We start from the raw sequence: 20,144 nt of genomic DNA on the forward strand, positions 1-20,144 counted from the left end.
TCCATGCAGGGAGTCCGATGTGGGACTTGATCCCAGAACTCCAGGATCAAGCCCTGGGCCGAAAGCAGATGCCCAACCCCTAAGCCACCCAGGAGTTCCTTATTTTAGTTTGTTTCTTGTAGATGATGGATGAACACTGGGAGTCAAAACTTTGATTCATATAGCACAACACTCAGGAACACTAGTCCTTCGGGAATTAAATATCTACATATAAAAAAATAATAATATTATAGAACACTAGCTAACAAATCATATAAGCTTTCAGTGTTGAAGGACTTTGTAATCACAACATCAAATATGGAAAACATAAAAGATATCACAGATTTGTGAAAATAAAATTTAAAAACATAGCTATCAGGGCAACTGGGTGTCTCTGTTGGTTAATCATCATGGCTCAGGTCATGATCTCTGGGTCCTGGGATGCAGCCCTGCCTTAGGCTCCATACTCATTGGGGAGTCTGAGTATTTCCCTCTCTCTCCTCTGCCCTTCCTCTTTCTCTGTCTCTCAAATAAATAAATAAATAAATAAATAAATAAATAAATAAATATCTTTAAAGTGAAACAAAATGAAACAAAACCATAGCTACCACAATAAACCCTAATAAACTATCATTGAAAGAAGGAGTGGTGTTTATCTGGGTAAATTTATTTGTTAAATAGTTATTAGAATTAAGTTTTACTATGTTTTACTCTGAAATAGTAATAAAGAAATAAATTCCTGAAAAAAATATGTAGTTTTACAGAAAGATTTTTTTTAAATGCTAGTCAATTGTAAATATTTAGCACCACTAGAAATCAGAAATGCACAATTGACGGGAAAAAATATTTGGTATTAGCATACTTGTAAATTTTATAACGAATTATTCTACAAGATCCTGTTAAGGATGTGAGGAAATAAATACTCTCAAGAAGTGTAGAAAAGAATTCAAATTGTTTCACTTTTTCAGGGTCGTTAGGCAATTGATAGCAAATACTTTAGAAATTTATACTCTTACAAAGCATTTAAATTTTTAGTTAGCTTGGTCTAATACAATTAATAGATGCATTATTTGATAGACACGTAATTATCCAAATATTTTTAAAAGTAGGTTTACTATTACTCAGTTATGGTTAAGGCCAACAGATCTGGAGAGCTGCTTTTTGAAAGGATGGTTTGTTACAGTCCCCAAGAGATGGGGATACACATCACAGTACAAGGCCACATGGGAAAGCAAGCATCAGTATCTGTCAGGAAGCAGAAAGAGTGAGGGGAAAACATGGGCAAGACAGTTTATTATAGTTTCTATGAGAAGGCAAAGAAAGTAAATAGCTTTAGAATCACGTGATTTGAATAACTTTGGCAGACTCTGGGACTTAAGAGTTATCCCTGCTTTTCCTGTCCTGCCCCTGGGGTGTTGAGGGGTAGATGGTCCAGAGTGAAAGAGTTAAATAAAAGAAGTAATAGTGGAAGTATGGGTTTTGGATTAGTTGGTTTGCATATGAAAAACATACTTGTAGGTGAGCCCTTTACTATCTCTAAGAACTGACTAGCCCCTGCAAGAGCAATCTCTGAGACCAGCAAGTCCCAGGAGGTTGAAACATTAGAAAAGACGCATTATTTCTTGTAATTAGAAAAATGACACACAAAACAAAACAAAGAACAAGAGAGTAAAACACAATAATATGTTGGAATATTAATCAAAAGAGTTACTAGAAAATGTGTTACAAAAGCCTTTTTCCATATTTGATCAGTTAAATATTCAGTATTTTTTTTGCCTCAGAGAAAAGATAAACACAGCATGCATCAGGAGAGGGGAGGAAAGGGGAAGGAAACTTCTAATGTCTGATGTTTTGAAAGACTTGAACTTAACCAAAGTCAAATTACCTCCAGCAAAGATCAATAAACAGATGATAAAAATTTCTTTTTCAAGGGAGAGAGCAAGAATCGTAACCAAGTGATAAATAAATACATAGATTCTTTGGGTTTTGAAGAGAATGTTCTGAATTCAGGTTGTACCCTATCTTTGAGCAGGAGGTTGGAGATTTGTTTAAAATTCCAAATAACCAGCAAAGTTGGAGTATCCAGGGCAGAAGAGGCCTGGATCTCTTTTATAAGTTTACGGAGGTGTCATGACCTCATAGAAGAAAATGCTGTGTGGTGTGTCTTTGCAACAGAACTTACAGTCCTCCTTAACAGAACTTAGAGTTTCCTTGGTCATCAAGAATGATAGGACACCGGACGCAGGAAAATGACACCCTGTGACTGAAGGGGGCACTGAGTTTTTGTTTGTTTTGTTTCGGTTTGGTTTTTTAGTGAGGCTAAACAAGTGACAAATACTTGTAATTTTTATTGTGGAAAATACTCTTAGTAATAATAATATTATGATTTCCATCAAGAACCAGGTATGTGGGACGCCTGAGGGCTCAGCGATTAAGGGTCTGCCTTTGGATCAGGGCAGGATCCCAGATTCCTGGGTTCAAGTCCCACATCCGGCTCCTTGCATGGAACCTGCTTCTCCCTCTGCCTGTGTCTCTGCTTCTTTTTCTGTGTCTCTTATGAATAAATAAATAAAATCTAAAAAAAAATAAAAAAGTATATGTGTATAAAATGCCTCATCACTCATGCTGAGGACCTTTCAGTCTAATTGAGACTATGAAACCTTTCAAAATGCACAATGTAAATTGGATTGTAAAGGATAATAATTTACTAAAACACTTGCTAAGTTATTTTAATATATCACATTTGTGATGTAAAAATATCTGTGGTTATTTATTAATGCATTAAATGAAATGATGTTAAGGATGGGTCTAAGAATTATTGTAATTTCAGAATACTAACAGAAATATTTCAAAAAATCTGCATTGACTATAGGTAATATGAAAATGTGTGATTTTTATTTCAAGTTCTAAAGTCACAGCTACTGCTTTTATTACTGTTGATTTTTACCTACATTCATACTTGAGTGAAATGTAAATTTCAATTCAAATTAAGTGAATATAGAAATCTATTATTTTCCCATCCACAACCATAAACCCCCTGAATTTTTGCCCTGTGACAAGGGCCATATATAACCCATGGTTAGTCTTGGAGATATGATTTCCTTTGTTGGTATTTTAAAATAGGTGTCTTAAAAGTTACTGGATGCATTATTTAAAAACCACTGTTAAAAAAAAAAATTAAAAAAAATAAATAAAAACCACTGTTAAAACACAGAAACAATAGAAATCTAGTTAGAGTCACTGCCCTCTCTTTTTCTTTTCTCTCAATGCTTGGCTTCACTTATTTATTTATTTATTTTTAATGGTCTTCAAATTCTTAAATAAAAATCATGAATAAAGCATCCTGGTAAGTTACCTTTCTGTGAAACTACATACTCCTTTCACAGAAAGAGGGATCTAAGAATTATAATTTATTTTATTTTATGGAATTTTAAAAATGCCACCTTTCACTTCCAAGTATGCATATATGAAAAAATATTTTAAAAAATTCAAATTCTAAAGTCAAGAGAAAAATTAATAAAAATATAGTCATGGACTTCCAGTTTCAGCTCATGACGTACTTAGAAATCACCACTGCTATTACAATAAATTTCGAACAAATTGAAATTTGAACAAATAGAAGATCAAGGGCTCTTCCTGGACCTAACAGAAAATTAAGATCATAGGACAGACTGTTACTCTAAAATTTAGAGAGACAGACAAATCAAAATTGTCACAGCTAAGACTTACCTTCTGTAGCAGAAGCTGCTAGAGCCGTGAACTGGTGGAAACCTTCTGACAATTTTCATGAATTGCTGGAGGCCAATAGGAAAATCAGAGTGAGAAACTCCTAGAAACCACTATTGGTCCCATGCTTTTACTGAGTTTTAACTCTAGGAATCCCAATAGGTTCTCAAAATGAAGAGGAAAAAAAATCCATTTTTCCCTCTGGTGGAGGGTGGGAAGAATAACCACTGTGAAATGCATCCAGTGCGTTCTCCACCGCAAAGACTTACTTTCCAGCAGAAAGTATTTTAACAGAGCCTTTTCTATTGGGGAAGAGCATTTCTACTACTCCAGCCTCCTTTAGCCTTCCTGTCACATCTACGTGGGAAACAAACAAACAAACAAACAAACACACAAACAAAACCCCAAAATGTAAAGCTGTAAACACATGAGAAGGTCACAGCACAAATATACAAGCTCACAAAGACAAAACAAAACAAAACAAAACAAAACCTGAGATTTAATATAAAACTGTAGAATATGCCTCCTCACTTACACCTTAGTACTGTACTAACAAGACTTTGGTTTAGCAATAATTAATTATAGGTGAAGAACTAAGGGATGCAGATCCCTTGAGGATGAGTACTTAGTAGAGCCCAAAATCAAGAGGACACATAAATCAGGACACCAGCAGAATTTGAAGCCTCTTAACCACCGTAGCATACATTAAACATAGTTTAACTGCTAGCCAGATTAACATAAAATTTCATGAGGAAGGTTCATTTTTTAGCTTATTTTACCAGATAAATCATGTCTGGCTTTCAACAGAAAATTACAAAACATGCAAAAAAAAAAAAAAAGTAATCCCAAGATTTCCTGGAGAATGGGGAAAATATTGGATAGGTGAGGCAAAGGAGAATTTTTAGGGCAGTGAAAAGATATATGATGTAAGGCCTTTCACAAAACCTACATAAATGTACAGCCCAAAGATTAAACCTTAATATATATAAATTTTAAAAATAATTATGTAGGAGGTAATGGGATCCCTGGATGGAATGTGGAATGTGACAATACATTCTAACTGTGTTTATGAAACAACCTCACTGAAGGTCAGTGTGAAAAATAGTGCTGACAGTAAGTTTGGAAATTAACAGAATCTCTAAAATTAAATCAGAAGCAATTGTACATAAGTACTATACCATAGCTGATAAAATTATTTTTCAAAGGGGAAAGGTTTAGTAATTCTGATACTTTAAATATGTATACTGGGATTAAATAATCAAATAAATGGGTGCTGGATGGTGGGCACCAGGTTTCTTATTGTTGGAGTGAGAGTTTATTTTTTATTTATTTCTAATTTTTATTTTTTTAATGATTTTATTTATTTATTTAAGAAAGAATAAGAAAGAGAGAGAGAGAGAGAGTATGAGCAGGGAGGAGAGGCAGAAGGAGAGAGGGAAGCAGACTTCCTGATGAATGGGGAACCCAACAGGGGGCTCTATCCTAGGACCCTGGGATCATGACCTGAGCCAAAAGCAGATGATTAATGACTTAACAGACTGAGTCACCCAGATGCCCTTGGAGTGAGAGTTTATACACAAGAAAGGGAGGAAGCTAGAATGATGCATTTATAACGCGTTAAAGTTGGAATCATCAATATTCCCTCATATATGTATAGCTTACCATAAATATACATAAATTACACATAGAAAATTTAGAGATACAAGCACACACACACTAGTTAGTATATACACATATAATTCCTTATTCTGTCATTTGAGAGGAACTAAAAGCAATGATACCTCCTCCCCCCAGTAACAATAAACACAGCTAGTATTCTAATCTTGGTTAATAACTTGATTTTAACTTAAATTTTAGTTAACATCTGGTGCAATTTTGTTTCAGGAATAGAATTCAGTGATTCATCACTTTTAAGTACAACACCTAGTGCTCATCACAAGTGCCCTCCTTAATACTTATCACCCATCTAGCCTATTCTCCACCCACCTCCCTCATCAATCCTGTTTGCTCTCTATTGTTAAGAGTCTCTTATGTTTTGTTTCCCTCTCTTTCTTTTTTCGTCCCCCCTTCCCATATGTTCATCTACTTTGTTTCTTATATTCCATATGCGTGAAATCATATGATACTTGTCTTCCTCTGACTTATTTCACTAGACTCTGGTTCCGTCCACAACATTGCAAATGGAAAGCTTTTTTTTTTTCTTTTCTTTCTTTTTTTTTTTCATGGCTGAGTAATATTCTTTGATTTTCATGTAAAGAAACTAGAGCTTCTTGGAGAAATGGCTGATTCTAGGACTGGGATAGAAATACTCAATATGAGTATGGAGTGCCTTTCGGTGCCAGAAAGTAAGGAAGTTCTAAACAAAACAAAACAAAACAAAACAAAACACAACACTCTGATGTTGATATATCAAATAGATGCAGTAAGTAAATAGTGGCTGTCTGTAGGAGTTACCAATGCCCAAATCTGAAATTTTTAACAACAAAATAGATATTGTAATACTGCTTTAAAAGGCAAAGTACAAAATAAATACCTATAGGCCCATACTGATATAAATAAATGGTTGAATAAATGAGCAAATAGGTGAAAATAGACAAGCCCATGGAAAACAATTCCAAATAACTTATGTTGATACTTTACCCTCAAGGGGATGGAGTATAACCCCTCACTTCTTAATTTTAGGCTATGCATGGTAATTTTCTTCCAAAGGATAAAGTATAGAGCAAGGGGGTGGGGGAAAGAGTAACTTTATAGCAGAGAAATCTGATAAACACTCCTACAGACATGTGATCAAGGTCAACATCAACAGTGAGGTTACTTCGATAGCATAAACCCATGAATATAATGTAATGAAAATAGCACTTTCCCTTTCTGCTCTTCCCCACAACACATAAACCAAGTCTAATCATGAGAAAACTATGAAACAAATTCCAGTTAAAGGATAGTTAGAAAATACCTAAACATTACTTCTCAAAATTATCAAGGTCATCAAAATCAAGAGAATTCTGAGAAGTTATTACAGCCAAGAGTAGCCTAAGGAGACAAGACAACTAAATCCAATGTCATATTCTAGATAGATCCTAAAACGGAAAAAGGAAATTAGATAAAAACTAAGGATACTTTAATAAAGTGTGAACTTTGCTTATGATGTATCAATATCAGTTTATTAATTGTAACAAATGTACCATACTAAGGTGAGATATTAATAATAGGGAGATTAAGCATATTACTATCTTGACATCTTTTTTTTGGTAAATCTAAAACTGTTCTAACATAAAATGTTTATTGAAAAAATGTAAATCTGAGGAATTTGTATTATTTTTTTTAAATTAAATCGTTTATTATAGTTGTCATTGGAATAATAAAATGGCCTAAGTATACAAAAACCCTTCCTTTGTATAGAATTCACTTTTAAGCTTATTTGACTTTAATTTCCTATCCTAGTGCAATAAGGCTCTGGGGACAGAGAATATTTTGTTGATTATCTTTTTATTTGCAATCAGTCTTCCAGCTATGGCTCTGTAACAGCAGCCATAGCATACAATCATTTCTTTAAACGTTCTGTTTATCATCAGCAGGCCTAATAGAGCAAGGTAAGACACGTAAGATTTCATTCTTCCACCAAACAGAGACATCAGAACAAAACCTAGATCATTAAGAAACCAAGGAATATAATTTACTAGAGTTGTTGCTCTTTCCTGTAGAGATTTTATTTTTTCTGAATGTTCATTAAACTTCAAGATCAGCCTAATTATACTGATTGTATCAATGAACTAGCCACTAAATAAAAGACAATTAGATATCTGACACTGAATTCAACTGTCTTATCATGATGAACAAAATGTATTTGGGTAATAAAAGAAAGTCTTTTAATTAAAGTCTTGTAAAGTGTTGTGATGGGGATCCCTGGGTGGCGCAGCGGTTTGGCGCCTGCCTTTGGCCCAGGGGCGATCCTGGAGACCCAGGATCGAATCCCACGTTGGGCTCCCGGTGCATGGAGCCTGCTTCTCCCTCTGCCTATGTCTCTGCCTCTCTCTCTCTCTCTCTCTGTGACTATCATAAATAATAAATAAAAATTAAAAAAAAAAAAAAGTGTTGTGATGAAGAATGAGTGGCAGCAAAGGTAAAGGAAAGCAACTGTTCTTTTTCCTTTTAATGAATTATTAAAATCATTAAAATCAAGTGTGGGGACGCCTGGGTGGCTCAGTGGTTGAGCATCCGCCTTCAGCTCAGGATGTGATCATGGAGTTCGGGAATCAAGTCCTGCGTGGGGCTCCTGCATGGAGCCTGCTTCTCCACCTTCTTCCTATGCCTCTGCCTCTCTCTGTGTCTCTCATGAATAAATAAAAAAAACCTTTAAAAAAATTAAAATCAAGTGTGAACATAAAGGTGGAAGTCAGGGATAAGAAAGTCAAATGATAAAGATTTGTAAAGTTGGTAGTAGATTTTATATGAACAGTATATTAAAAATAGCTTTTATTTATTTCTTCTAGAATAATAGTTTCAAGTCACAAAGTGGTTTGAACATAGAGATGCTATGCATAGTTGAATCCAAATGAATCCAAAATTACTGATTGTTTTTATTGGCAGTAAAATAATTATGGATATAAAAAAAAAACTCACTTTGGATTAAATTCACATTATTGGCTTGCTTTGTGGACTGGAGTAAATGATTGAATATTTTAATACTACATGTATGCTAGAGATTAAAAAATTATATTCTTCCTCATTTTTTTACCTTGTTGGTGACTGAGGGACTTTTTACTGAATGATATATTACTATTTATTGCATTATTTTTTTTCTAATGCAATGCATCTTAGAGTAAACTTATGAAACAGGCAATAAATAATGATTAAACAGTTGTTAATTATTCAAACACTTGGGTTATCTTCCCCTTAAAATTTTTCTTTTTCTGTATCTATACATGTTACAGGGACTCAAATAATTGATGTTAATGAAGTGTATCTTTAGGAATGGAACTGGTCTGTCTTCATTAAGAATCTTAAATAACAAACTGCTTGAAAGGCACTCAAGAATCAGGGAGAGTCCTGTTTCTTTTCAATCCAGAAAAATTTTTATTAGACTTTCTGAATAGATATTAAAAGTTTTGCAGAACACTGAATGGGATGAATAATTGCCAAGCCTTTTCAAAATTTATTACATAAAATTTAGTTTTTCATATTCTGTTAGAATGCATATGTCGCTATAGGTTGCACTTTTCTTTTTAGAGGAAACAATCCACTTATTGATGAATTAGCCTGATATCAGAAATGTGATGACTCAGTGTGTAGGTTGATGGAAAATCATGAAGATATCTTATTAACAGTAGTGCAATGTTAGATTGACCTTAAAGCCACATAATTTCATAACTTCAGATTACTAATGGCCTAATAAAAACCATTTACAAGCTATGACTCATCCCAGCTGCAGCTTATTGAATTAACATACCTTTGCATTTGACTTTAGTCTGTGTTACATAAGTATAAAATCTCTTACATTCCTAACTGGTTCTCTACTTATGCTTCTTTTTAAATATCTCCATGTTTCGTCCTTTAGTTCCCATTAATATTACCAAAGAAGCATAATACTGCTAGTGAGACAGTACCTTCCTTAGACTCTGGCAAAAGGGGTCCATTGTCTGGGATCCTATATTATTGAGGGTCCTGCTCAGGCTTTTCCCTGGATGTCCTGATGATGTGAAGGGAACAAACACACGGAGAGTCTGTTTTCCCCATTCCAGATTATGTTTTGGGAGATTGGGAAAAAGATAGATATTTGTTAATTAAATGTATAGTTTTGTTTTATTATTTCATTTTTTCTTACTCATTAAACATCAAAAAATAATAGGTTAAAGCCATGTTAGAGCTGTGCCTTTTAGGCTATCAGCCAGTTCTCAAAAAGAAGACCTATACATGTTAAAAAATAAAATTATATTCTCAGATATTCCTGCAGTTATTCAGATAGTGAATCCTAAATATACTTATTCTGCTTTTCAGCTTCTTAAATGAACAAAAATAATGTGATAGCTTTTCGTTGTTTATTTTCCAATTAGTGGACTAATCCAAGTACAGTACACCAAGTGTACAAATAAGCAAACAACTAGAAATTTTTTTTCATCTATGGTATCTTAGTCTTTACAAGTTGATTTTTTTTTCCAGACTCATACAGATAAATGCTTAGTGCTTCATATGTCTGCCGTCATTTTCTTCATGTAGGCGCTAAGTACCTGGAATAGCTTTTGTGATTCCATAGAAGCCAATGAGAGAAGAGATTCAATCAATTAGGAGTATCTTAATCCCTTGTTCTTTCTGATGCAAAATGGCTGATCGGTTTTGGTCTTTTAATTTATATCTGCCAAGTCCTATCTAATATTTTGAGATGATGTGATGCCCACTGTTGATATGTGGGCCAATAGAGATTTGCCTCTGGATTCAAAGACTGTTCACATTAAGGCCTTTTTAACGTTAGCATACTCCATGATCCCTTCCTGTAACATTTAGGGATTTCTTTATCACTTATTGCTACTACTTGAAGGTAAGGGGATATTGGAAAACCTGCTTTAGTTTACTTCTTCTACCAATGGTGCAGAATAGTTCCCATTCCATAGTAAATGGTGCTAAATGGTGGTAAATCTGTCAGTGATGAGCAACACTAACTCAGTTGTCTTCCCCATACGAACATGGTTATTTTATTAGCAGCAACCTTCTTAAATCCCTAAGTTTAGGCCCACAATCCCAAATCACCTGCTTGCCCTACATTTATTTCTGTCCTCCTTTCAGTACTTCAGAAGTGGTGACTGGAGCAGTTTTTCTTGTTCCAATGTGAAAAGGACTTCTGTCTTATATTCTATTCCTTAATGAAGTGGCCTACACACTTTTTCTGTAAAGCCATAATTAAAAAACAAAAGGTTTCTGTTTAGGAAAGAAGCATCACAAGGTACCTCATTGCCTTGGCTGTAAAAATAAACAGATTGAGAGGATCCCTGGGCGGCTCAGCGGTTTAGCGCCTGCCTTGGGCCCAGGGTATGTTCCTGGAGACCCAGGATTGAGTCCCGCATCAGGCTCCCTGCGTGGAGCCTGCTTCTCCCTCTGCCTATGTCTCCGCCTCTCTTTCTATGTGTCTCTCATGAATAAATAAATAAATAATCTTTAAAAAATAAAGAAAATAAACAGATTGTGTCACTCTCCAAGGCATAATATGTATTTTATCATAATTGTTTAAATGTTAATACCAACATCTGAATCATCTGGGGATCTGCTTTTGTTGAATTTTTTTCTCTTAATTATGTATGGAGTTTCCAGTTTTTCCATACTTCTCACTTTTTCCCTATTATTTTCTGGACAATGGGTATAAAGTAACAGCATAGGGATTTTGGAAATACAACATTTTCTATTTGTATCCATGATGTTACAAGCTCTCTCCTTTTTCTAGCAGCTAGAATAAGAAGCTAAAGAGTCAGATGCTACCAATTTAGGTGCTGTTTTTGTTGTTTTGTTTTTGTTTTTGGTGCTGTTTTAGTTAGATTTTTTTCTTTTACACTTTGTTAGAAAAATCTCTTTCTACTCACTTTAAACTACAGTTGCTGAAGGGCTGATCTCTGTATTCTTGTGAAAATTTGATCAAGTATGTTATTGGAGTGATATTTCAGAGAGCTTTCTGTCAGGGTTTATGAATCTAGTTTCTTTGCAAATCATAAAAACTTCATAAATTCTTTCAGATTTCCAACTACTTTCACTGCTAATCTTTCAGCAAAATTCAGACAAGAGGAAAAATTTTAGGTTGAGTTATTTAATTTTACATTTTAACCTCTTTTGGATTCTAATCTATCTTGCTATTAAAATTGTCCTTAAAATTCTGCTTGAGGTTTTTTTTTCCTTAGCCAGCTGTGGCACTCTGCTCACCTATAGGAGACTTGGTCCTCTCGGGAATATTGTTTCTCAGGCTTCCTTGCATACACTACTCTACAATAGCCTTCTATAAAAGTCTATTATCTTTTAAATATTTCATCTTGTTTTTTTGTTTGTTGTTTGTTTTGTTTTTCTCTTGTTATCATGAGACCACAGGCCTATCATCATTCTATGTCCTAATGAGTACTGGTAGCACATAAGTTTATTTTAAAGAATGAAAAATATAACAATTATTTTAGGCATGTCTATTTTTTTTAATGTATTCATGACAGACAGAGAGAGAGAGAGAGAGAGAGAGAGAGAGAAGCAGAGACACAAGCAGAGGGAGAGGGAGAGAAGTAGGCTCCATGCAGGGAACCTGACGTGGGACTGGATCGGGGGTCTCCATGTCATGCCCTGGGCAGAAGGCAGTGCCAAACCGCTGGGCCACCGGGGCTGTCCTAGGCATTATGTCTTTAATTCTAAACCCGAATTTCACAAAATCACTATAAGTCTGTGTGTGTATGTGTGTGTGTGTTTATTCAAGTTACAGCTGAATGTAAATTTAAACATAAAATATTTTTAAACTAAGTTAATGTAGGTGATTGTATCATAATTGAAAGGTAAATAAGTGATGGAGGATTTGGTTTAAATTCCCAATTTGATTTACTCCAACCCATGAAAAATTTAGAATCATTACCCAAAGACATAAAATATAATTGAGCAGACTAAATGCACTTGCCTCAGCAAAAATAATGACATCAGTGTTTCTCACAAAATGAATTTGTAAAAAAAATAGATATATAGAAAAGTAGGAAGTGAGATACAAATGAGTGTTTTCAAATAATCAATGACAATACTGACACATAATTTCTCATAGAAAACAATAGAAGAAGAAAAAAAAGAAAACAATAGAGGATTATGATTGGATATAATATTTAAAACTTTGGGCTGTGTTTGGCAGGGAAAGAAGGGGCTTCTAGTCTACAATTTTAGCTAAATTAGTCTCAAAAAGAAAGATGAAATAAAAAAATGTTATTAAAAGAACAAGCTGATGGGATCCCTGGGTGGCGCAGCGGTTTGGCGCCTGCCTTTGGCCCAGGGCGCGATCCTGGAGACCCAGGATCGAATCCCACGTCGGGCTCCGGGTGCATGGAGCCTGCTTCTCCCTCTGCCTGTGTCTCAGCCTCTCTCCTCTCTCTGTGTGACTATCATAAATAAATAAAAATTAAAAAAAAAAATAAAAGAACAAGCTGAGAAAATGTGTCAGTATTTCTGATGATAAAGCAAGTATAAGAGGGTATTCAAGTGTTGAAAAAATATACATGAAACTAAATAGAAGATCAGATAACTTGGATAAGATAAAGGATAAGGATTTATAAAAGGAAATATTTGGATAAATCAAATGAATAGTAAGAGCTTAAAACAATATAGTAATATCGAGTGGAATTTAAAAAATTTAAGGTATATGAGAGAAAGATGATATAAATTGTGAAAAAGATAAATGGAGCTAATGGAATCCAAAACCTTAGACATTTCCATACTGAAATTAGATATTTTTATTAGATTTTGATAAGATAGCAATGTATGATATGATCTGGAAACTACTGATATAGTGGTAGAAGAATGAGTGCATGGGTAATATAAGGAAAATTGAATAATTTTATAAAAATAAATATAAATAAATCAAATAAGTGATGAAAGAAACTCATAATAGGCAGAATAAAGAGAAAAGAAGTACCAAAATGGTTTATTTAAACTCCCAATATCAGAAAGCACATTTGTATACATGAAATTGATGTTCAAAAATAATTATCAGACATAGAGAAAAAAATATATATACTACAAATGAGAGAAACATAAAAAATGAAGAGCATTTAAAAGTAAAAGTAGAGAAAATCAAATGCTATGTGAATACCCATCAAAAGAAATTGATGGAGCTATTAGTTAGGCACAGTTGAATTTAAGGGAAAAGATAAAGTGAAATTTCATGATGATAAAATGCTTAATTAATGAAGAAAATATAGCAGATTTTAATTTGTAGTCACATAATACAATGTCACAACAAAGTAAAATTTGACCAAACAAAAAAGATAAATATAAAAAACTATAATTATAGTGGGAAATTTTAGCATACATTTTTCAATAGCTGGTAGGGCAATCAGACAAAAAAATGAGTGAGAATATAGAAAATTGGAACTCTGATGAATAATCTTGATATAATGTTTTTTCTATAGAAACTAACAATTGCAGAAAATAATGTCTTTTTGAAGTATACATGCAATGTTAATAAAATTTCACCATATGCTATGCCACTAAGCAAATGTTGACATGCTTAAAGGGTTTAAATCATTCATAATCATTCTGATTATAAAATAATGGAAGTAAGCTAGAAAGTCATAACAAAATATAACCATCACATGTTTAGAAATGTAAAGCTTTTTTCTAAATAATCTGTAGCTCAAAGAAATAAATCATAAATGTAATTATAAAACATTTTGTACTAAATTATAATGAATATATGATATATCCAAATTACAGAGGAGAGAAACTAAGTTATTTATTTGAACTGACAGGCAAAAAATGGTAACTCTAAGAATGGAGTCTTTTTTTTTTTCTTTTAGAACTAGACATAAGGGAATAATATATCAGATCCATGAATCAAAAGACAATATTGGAAAGCTGTCAGTTCCCTTTAAATTGACCTCTTGAATTAAGATATTCCTAAACAAATTTATGCATAACTTTTACTAAAATTGGTCAACAAATCTAAGTTATTAGAAATTTGAAAGCCCAAAATAGCATGACTCTTGAAGAAAAGGAGAAAGGTATAAAGGGGTTATTACTCTGAATATCAAGGTTTATTATTAAAGCTATGAGAGTGCAGTGTTCTTGCAAGGGTAAAATAAAAAGTAGACAAACAGGACAAGTCTAGAACACTTAATATGAATGCTTCCTCCATGCAGAGATGGCACAGCAGCAGTGGAGAATATACTTTTTTTTAAAGATTTATTTATTTATTTTAGAGAGTCCCTGGGGCAGGGAGAGGGGGAGAAACGCAGACTCCATGCTGTGCATGGAGCCCCAGGTGGAGCTTGGTTCCCTGAGCCTGAGATCCTGGCCTGGGCTGAAACTGAGAGTTGGACGTTTAATTGACTGAGCTGCCCTGGTGAATAAACTATTTTATAATTGTTATTTTATCAATTGAGTTTTGATATGGAAAATTACTTGTAGTAGTCCCAAACTGGACACAACCCAGTTGTTTAACAAGAGTCAACTGTAGGGCAGCCTGGGTGGCTCAGCAGTTTAGCTCTGCCTTCAGCCCCTGGTGTGATCCTGGGGACCTGGGATCAAGTCCTACATCGGACTCCCTGCATGGAGCTTGCTTCTCCTCCCTCTGCCTGTGTCTCTGCCTCTCTCTCTCTCTCTCTCTCTCATGAATTAATAAATAAAATCTTAAAAAAAAAAGAGTCAACCATATACATGAATTGCTGCATTAAAAATTAATGCTAGATTAGAATAAGATAATCAATATGCATTAAATTACATGTTCTCAGCAACATAATGTTGGATGAAAGAAGTCATCACAGAAGAATATACACTATTCTATTTATAAAAGGCCCCTAATTGGCAAAACCAATCTCCAATGTTACAAGATACTGGTTAACTTTGGTAAGTACAGAGGGGATAAAGACTGGAAGATGACGGGGGAGGCAGTAAGGCTTCTAGTTTGCTAGCATTATTCTATTTCTTAAACTGGATTATCGTCACATGGGTATGTTTATTTTCTAAAAAATCTGTTGGATTACACATTTTTAAACTGGATTATTTGGGGGAGGGGTGTTGAGTTTGATAAATTCTTTATAGAGTCTCTCATTCCAAAGGTTCCCTTTATTCTTGTTGACACTGCATCTGTCATTCACTGTGCAGAAGCTTTTTTTCTTGAAGTCCCAAAAGTGTATTTTTGCTTTGGTTTCCTTTGTCTCCAGAGACATGTCTTAAGAAGTTGTTATAGCCAAGGTCAAAAAGGTTGCTCCTTGTGTTCTCCTCCAGGATTTTGATGGTTTCTTATCTCACATTTAGGTCTTTCACCTATTTTGAATTTATTTTTCTGTATGGTGTACAAAAGTGGTTGAGTTTCATTCATTTGAATGTTGCTGTCCAGTTTTCCCAACACCATTTGTTGAAAAGATTGTGTTTTTACCATTGGATATTCTTTCCTGCTTTGTTGAAGATTAGTTGATCCTATGGTTGTGGGTCCATTTCTGGGTTTTCTCTTTTATTCTATGGATTTATGTGTCTCTTTGTATGCCAGTAACATATTGTCTTGATAAGAACACCCTTGTAATATCGTTTGAAGTCCAGAATCATGATGCCTACAACTTTACTTTTCTTTTTCAAGATTGCTTTGGCTATTCATGGTCTTTTGTGGTTGCATAAAATTTTAGGATGGTTTGTTCTAGCTCTGGGACAAGAATAAGCTTTCAGTAAAGAATTGAATTAGTATTTATATCCTTGGAAATTAACATTTGCTGTTTTATATCTAACAAGTCAAATTTTCTATGTTTCTATATTACACAAATACGAGGCACTAGAATTAAATCCTTAGATGTTTTAAAATAAGGTATGGGTATATGTATATGAAAAAATGAATTAACCACACACAAATCAAAATATACTTTTAGATATATCTCAAAACAGCGGCTATCATTCTACCCACTTTTTGCTGGAAAAAATAGAATGTACTTAAGTATTTATTATAAATTTAGAACTAAATGAAGTTGAAACTCATCTCAGGCTGTTTTAACCTAGTGATCTTGACCAAGTTACTTGAATTGTCTCCTTAGTATCTGGATTGGAAAAATCCATATACTTTCTACCTCTAAGTACATTTTTAATAATTAAATGAAATAACTTATGGAAAGAAACTAGCACTTAGTAAGCTTAATACTAACAAACATAAAAAATAATATAATAATGCCAATACTCCAAGCTTAATTTGCTAAATAATCCCTAATGAACTTCTCTGTTAAATTTTGAAAATTCATCTCATTAATTTTGTATGGCAGTAAAGAATGAATTTTGTGGTTGTATTTCAGAAAATTTCAAGTTAGATTCATAAGAAATTCATATCAAGTGATTTTGGTAAAATATTTCTTTATATATATATATTTTAAGATTTTATTTATTTATTCATGAGAGTCACAGAGAGAGGCAGAGACACAGGCAGAGGGAGAAGCAGGCTCCATGCAGGGAGCCTGATGTGGGACTCGATCCTGGGACTCCAGGATCATGTCCTGGGCAGAAGTCAGGCACTGAACCACCCAGGGATCCCCTAAAATATTTCTTTTAATGAAATTTTTGCCAGCTTGTACTTCAGGTACAACTATTTCAGAGGCACATGTTATGAGCAAATCATATGTTTAACAAATGACTATACATTCCCACCTTCCATCTCAGCAGCTTCCAATCAGAAAAAAACATGGAGTCTAAATTATTTCTATGGCATTTCTATTTAAATATATTCTGAAGTTTTATATTGCTAATTTTACCTTAAAGAAAGCTCTGCAATCTTGAGACATTGACTTAATCTTCCTGACATTGAGTGAATTCATCTTTAGAGTACAATAAAAATAATTATTAAATATAATTATTGAGAGGATTAAATTATATAAGATTTGGCTGATTATAAATAGTGAAGCTTGGAGAGAAATTTTTTTTGACATTTTGAGAGCTTTTCCTAAAATTTTCATTTGTCCACCTAAGTTTTTCTGTTCTTCACCTCTAATTTATGCAAGTATTTTTAATTTGGCTAACAAACACATTGCAAATATGCCTGTTTATCTTTGTATCAACTGATACCATCCTAAACAACCGTTGTTTCTCACCTATAACTAAGACATTTTTATATTTTGCCACTTTTAATTCATTTTTCACAACACAGATTCATTATCATAAATTCAAATAAAATGAGATTACCTCCTTGTTCAAACAAAAATGTTTCCTATTATTCCTGGTGTAAAATCTAAACTACTTAATTTAATTAAAAAACACCTAAAGAAAAAAAAAAACGTTTTTTTTAAGTAAGTCAAGCTTATTCTCACCTCCAGGAGTTTATGCTAACCATGGACTGAAATATTTTTTCTTCTGATTATCTGAATAAGCTGTTGGCAAAATTCAGTTCTCAGCTTGAATATCATATCCTTTAAGAGAATTTCTTTCAGGACTTATTTATCAGTTTATTTTATCTTATTTAGTTATTAATTTATTAATTTATTATTTATTTACTTATTTTAAAGGTTTTATTTATTTATTCATAAGAGACACAGATAGGGAGAGAGGCAGAGACACAGGCAGAAGGAGAAGCAGGCTCCGTGCAGGGAGCCCAACGTGGGACTGGATCCCAGACTCCAGGATCACACCCTGAGCCAAGGGCAGACACTCAACGGCTGAGGCACCCAGGCGTCCCTCATGACTTGTTTACAATAATTCTTCCTCAGATAATATTTTTGTGATTTGCTCTCTTTATATGATTATTATCATGAGAAATTATCTTTTTATTTAATATTTTTCTTATTTATGTTTCTTAAATACAAGTTTTATGAAAGCAGGGACTTTGTCACATTGAGTGCTTTGTTTTTACTTAGAGATTAGCACTGAGACAATGATTGTTGAATAAACACCCAGTGTAATCACTGGCCAACAAGGCAGAGAGTGTATAAACCAGATGGAATCCATGATCAGAGGGGATTGCATGCTCTGATTTGGCATGATTCTCAATTTTAAAAGAGAACACTTTAGCAATTTACTCTTAAATTAGTAGTTGTAAACATTCAAATACAGATATAGAAACAAGTTAGTTGAATATTTTATTAGAGTGAGAGCTTAAAAACACAAATATTAATATATCCATAGCATTAAGGTCTTACACATGGTAGAAATATGAAATAAATGTATTTGGCATTATTAACAATTGATCAATTTCAGAAACAAAAGTGGTGGGGGTTTTGTAAAAACAGTAAAATATAACACAAATTATATGGTATAATTAATATAAAATACAATTTATTAGGAGCAATTCAATTTGGACTAGAGTTATCACTTTAAAAATTCATGGAGAAATAAGTGACAATCATGGTCACTGGTTAAGAATATTTAGATAACTAAATGTTTAAGATACAGGCTAAAATTTTTCCAAAGGAATTTGAGAAATAAAAACATGGCTTTTTATTTTTTTAACGTGGCTTTTTATTAAATTAGGAGACTTTTATATAATTTTCTTCCTTTTAGAAAAAACATTTTTTTAAAGTGTAGCCAGTTAAAGCAAAACATAAAACTTATTTATTTTAAATAAGTAATCAATTATTAAACTAGGCCACTGGCATCATTGTCATTCCAAGCTATACAGGAAACAATTAAAAGTTGCCAGCTGCACAAGGCTTCAACTGGCACCACCAAACCATTTTGACTGAGACGACTTTTCAGCAAACATAAAATATAATGCCAAAAGTATTTTCACAAGTTAAAGAATATTGGCTTGGACTTGGAATCTGAAATGCTCAATAGGACAGCATTTCACAGTGTGAGTGTTATAGCACCAGAACATTTCACTGCAACCATATTCTGGTTCTGTCATTAAGCATCATAAACTTAACCACGTTGACATTGAATGACCATTGGACTCCTAAGTGAGCTGTCATGTGAAATAGATTAACTTTTAGTTGACTCTGAGAATTCAGTTTTTTCATCAAATACATGTAGAAAATGTGTTTATATAATTAAAAATGACTGTATTCAAAGCTGGCATAGCTCTACTCTTCCTTTTTTTTTTTTTTTTTTTTTTTTTTAGCTCTACTCTTCTTACTCAACTTTTTTTCATTGCTGTTTGAAAGAAAGCTATTATACAGAATGCCTAGTGCAGAATAGATTTCCAATAAATAATAGCTTTATTATCACTAATATTAGTAATAATATCAATACTATCAATATGTGTTAATGATACTCTATGAACTAACTTCTTAGCATCGAATCTGTTTAACAATGTCTCTGTCAGAATCCACTCAGAAAAGTAGAATTTATGCTAAGTAAGTAATATAGAGGGTATTAAATACTGAGAACTAGTTATAAAAGTATTAAAAGGGTAGAATTAATGAAAAGGAGACACTGAAGTAAATAGAGATTAATAATTTCAGGAACCAAAAAAAAATAATAATAATTTCAGGAAACTTCTCCCATACCAGAGGTCTGGAAGAAACAAGGGAGGTCTTGTTTCCAGAGCTCAAGTGGACTTGTTCCCTTGACCCTGCTAGATATTGCCAATGCCGGACCCTCCTAAGTCAGTTGAAGCTTGCAGCTACTCACTGATTTATCCTTCAGTGCTGCTGAAAGCCTCTGAAGCCTGTGGCTCCCACAACTGTTGGTAGTTACCTCCTGCTACTGCTGGAAAACCAAAGTCCAGTCAACCACCACTCACTGCTGTGTGCTGGTCATTCCTTCTAAAATAATGCCAGTGATCTCAGGGGCATTATTCTGAGTAGAGAAACAAATCCCAA

At 33.5% G+C, this 20,144-nt stretch overlaps 1 long non-coding RNA gene across 1 annotated transcript in view; it reads right to left on the bottom strand.

Moving 5' to 3' along the window:
• The window catches only part of LOC140624979 (uncharacterized), a 47,441-nt gene that overhangs the window by 9,384 nt on the left and 17,913 nt on the right, over positions 1 to 20,144 (bottom strand). Inside the window, exon 3 of the long non-coding RNA XR_012024399.1 lies at positions 3,709 to 3,773. This is a non-coding gene — a long non-coding RNA (uncharacterized lncRNA). The remainder of the gene's footprint in view (positions 1 to 3,708; positions 3,774 to 20,144) is intronic.

Source organism: Canis lupus, chromosome 35 (genome assembly GCF_048164855.1).
Source record: "Canis lupus baileyi chromosome 35, mCanLup2.hap1, whole genome shotgun sequence".
NCBI classification, from domain to species: domain Eukaryota; kingdom Metazoa; phylum Chordata; class Mammalia; order Carnivora; family Canidae; genus Canis; species Canis lupus.